The sequence below is a fragment of the Lactuca serriola genome, chromosome 8 (assembly GCF_051521515.1).
Source record: "Lactuca serriola cultivar US96UC23 chromosome 8, Lser_US96UC23_V15, whole genome shotgun sequence".
NCBI classification, from domain to species: domain Eukaryota; kingdom Viridiplantae; phylum Streptophyta; class Magnoliopsida; order Asterales; family Asteraceae; genus Lactuca; species Lactuca serriola.
The window spans coordinates 35,715,916-35,720,122 of NC_136415.1; positions in this window are offsets into that span (position 1 = coordinate 35,715,916).

Consider the following 4,207-nt stretch of genomic DNA (forward strand, 5'->3'; position numbering starts at 1 on the left):
GTGCGTATAGTAGAGGGTTTTGGGAAGAGACCCATGACTTCTAATCATCGGGTGAAAGGCCAGCAGGGCCTGAGTCAGTGCAGCGCGTACGAGAATGTACATGAGGGAGTTTGTCACTCCAAGGGTTTAGGCTGCTACAGGGTAGCAGGATTGGTCATGTTAGCAGAAGGGGGTCAGTATTCCTCCAGATGTTGTGGTTATGTCATCTTCTATGATATTAGGTGGATGTTTGGAATACGTACTGCTTTGGAATTATGAGTGAGTTTGGATAAGTCAGATCTCGGGTCAGTTTCCTGCTAGTGTTTGGGTTATCAAGGATCATATATGCCATCCTACATGCCGAAAAGTCCTTGATGAACCCACAGAGGGATGCATCTTGCGGAGCGGGTTCCGCGTGTACCGTTATCATCCGGATCTTTGTCGAGATCTATGCAGGAGTATTATTCAGAGGATACTCGATCAGGGTTGGAGTGATTGTTCTCCAATGAAGTTAGCGTTCAGAGGTTCTATCATTGTTCAGGTATGGTCGGTAATTGTTTATGTATGAACTTTGGAGTTCAAAGCACTACCGTTGCTATAACAGAACTGGTGACAGGAAGAGGGTAGTGTCAGTCGCAGGTGTTAGATGCATAAGTGGTTGGTCACTGAATGTTCAAGAGAATTGTGTTTTCGCATGGGCTGTGTTCGGTTAGAGTCCTGAAATTTATCCCATCATTGTAACCCGTTTCCATCAATAAAACCCGTCTTTATCAAATTGTTTCGTTAACGTTTTGAATTAGGTTAATTGAATTAAGACTTTTATTATGACTTCGTAAGTGTTAGAACGCATTAAAAACACATGAAACACCCTTTTTATTCTTTTTAAAAGTTTATAATTCACGACCACGTCGGGTTACGACAATTTAATCAGGTACGAACATAAACCCCGTTTAACGTCGGTATCGGGTAGATTTCCACCGGGCCACAAACTCAAACCCTATATAAGGATGAGTGGACTTCATTTGAAGCTTTTTCCCACTCATAACACTCTCTATCTCTTCAACTCAAATTTGATACAAAAACACCCCATTTCAAGCTCCAAATTGGTAAGTGACCTATCCTAGCTTGTTGTTTAGCTTGTTTAGCATGCAAATTCATGTTTAAATCATCCAAATGTATGAAAATCATGTGTTTACAGCCCAAGAACAGCCTCAAACCGTGAACACCCATAAATGGGGTTTTGAAGCCCCAAAACCCTTCCAAATCACTTCTAGTGCTTAGCTTTGACTTAGGGGCATGCATGAATGGAATTAGAACACCAAAATCTTGTCATTTGGGGAGCAAACATGAGTTTACAGCCCAAGAACATTCTTGGACCGTAAACACTCATTCATAGGCCGTAAACACCATTTAAAGTGTTAAATTGCCCCTTAAACACCTCCTACGGCTTGAGATAATGTCTAGAACCAACCACCATCGAATTAGGGACCTTAAAATTGAAAGAAAACATGACCATACAGGGATTACAGCTGTAAACCCCCAAGGGAATGGTTCTTTGGCCGTAAACTCCCTTAAGGAGGTCAAATGGTGCCCTAACTTCCCCTTATGGCTTGGTTTAATGCATAGAACCTTGTATTCTTTCAATTGAGACCCCAAATCATGCAAGAAAGGGCCAAGTAAGAGTTTACGGCCGTAAAATCTATGTTTACATCCGTGAACTCCTCAAAGTGATCAAATTGAAGCCTTAGTCACTTCCTATGCCCTAGAATTGAACCTAGCCTAATTCCACAAGTGTTGTAAGACCTTTAAACATCCAAGAACACACCACCCATGAGTTTATGGCCGTAAAATCATGGTGATATGGTCATTGGGCCTAAAACTCTTCTAAGAGTTTACTCTTGAAGAGCAAACTCCATAACTAGGCCCTACACCCCCTTAGATGCAACCCTCGTCATTCCTAACACTTGAGATAAAGTGTTTTCGAGCCTCAGAGTGTATTATCTTACTTAATTAGTAGTTCGAAGTCTAATTAGATACAATTATGTATCTCCTCATGTTACATAGTATCCTCGCGCGTGTTCAAGCCCTAATCTGATACATAACATCCTACCCGGCACATTCTCGTCTGGTGAGTTCATACCCCTACACCTTTTTCCGTGTTTTTCATGTTTTCAGGGGGGAATACAAGCAAAAGTACAAGGAAATCTTGTACTCAAACTTATTATTTCGTATGAAATGTTTCATTTTCCGTATGCTTTTAACACTGAAAACCGTATTAACCGACCATTTAACTTGCAGAGTTAGTTTTCAAACTAATTGCGAAAATCATTATAAAATGTTATATTTTATATTTAACAAATGATTTTTCACATAATTACTTGTAAAATGATTAATCTTAGAACTGGAAACACGTCCTTGGTAACACTCCCACGAGATACGAGTGTGAATGACCAATAACATTAATCATAGAACTTTAAATACGTCCTTGGTAACACTCCCCCGAGATACGAGATTGGAGGACCAATAACATTAATCTTAGAACTTAGATACGTCCTTTGTAACACTCCCCCTAGATACGAGAGTGAAGGACCAATAAAACATGATTTTCCGTATTATTACTTTTAAATTCATTAATCTTAAGATGAGACACGTCCTTGGTAACACTCCCCCTAGATACGAGAGTGTAGGACTACCCCTGTAACCAGAATTTCCTGGAGGGAGAACGTGACTTGAGTGTACAGATCTATACGGGATTGACTACCCCGCACCTGGCTGCTAGCTACAGTGGGACCGACTGGTCCACAGGTGACAAAAGTCATAAAATGATACTGGCCCCGTTACGAGCCTTATCTAGTTTATTGTACGGTTATGGAACTCGCAACTTAGATTCTGGAAATTTACTTTACTACCTACTTATTAGTTTTATATACGTGTTAAAACTAATGTACTTTTCAAGGATAATCAGGCTTTCAGGAAACTTCACTTAACGTTACAAGTATGGTAGATACTTGTACACTTCATTCCTGATCGATAACCAACCACCAACTTTTAAGGAAAATAAGGGTTTTTCCTGGGATAACTTAACTTTTCTTAATCAGGTTGTTTAACAAATGGATAAATAAACTCGTCTTATAAGAAAATATGGGATTTTCTTGGATAACAACTTTTTCATAAAACCAAAGGAAAACTGATTCTTTCACCAGAAACAAACCGCTTATGAACTCACCAACTTTATGCTGATATTTTTAAAACTTCTTGTATTCCCAGGTTCTCGTTAGACAGGTACCCGCGTTCTTTTGGAGAAGACGGAGTGTTTAGAAGTCTCGTCTTTACTTTTGTATACTGATGTATCTATAAAACATGTATTACTTTGCTTTCAAACAAATGTAAATATTCCTATGTAATGTAATGGTTGTGTTTACTATGCTTGCTATGTACATTGGTTGTGATACTTTACATGATGTCCTACGTCCCGGAACGTTTCCGCCATTGGTTTCGGGGTGTGACAGTTTCTCTCCATCATGTAAATGATTGTGAGGAAATGCTTTCACTAAGAGAGATTTTAAGAAGATTGTAATTGTGAAAATTGTATTCTCAAATTCGATTATGATTACGGCATCCATTTTCATGGTTCGAATTGTGAGATTTGACAATTGGTATGAACATTTGGGACTCGGTAACATAAATTATGAATTTATTTAGACACACATGTGAGCTTTCTAAGGCAAAGGTGTATGAGATTAAGAAGCTTAGATAAAGGCTTATCAAAACATCGGGTATTTAGAAATATGAACTTAAGGAATTCAATAAGCATTGTTTTCCGAAAGTTCAGATGTTTTTCTAGATATATGTCAAAGCTAGTGGGAGCATAAATGTTATGTTTGTATGGTAATAATCATCGTGTTAGTGGGAGCATGATTATTATTTAAAGTATTGCAACTTAGCAATATTAATTATATAAAACAAAGATTCACTTGGCAGAGTTGTAGGGGGTGAAAAAGTTGTTTTGCTATAATTCAGGGAGAAAATATTATACTTCATTTCAAATCTAAAGGCTTAGATTGTGGAATTTTAATCAAATTTAGTCAAATATATATGAATGTTGTGTTGGAATGGTTCAACATGAGGAAATTCTATATATGGAAAGGATAATTGCATTCTTAAAATTTGGTTATGATTACGACATCCCTTTTGATAATCAAAATTGTGAGAACATGACAATTAGAAA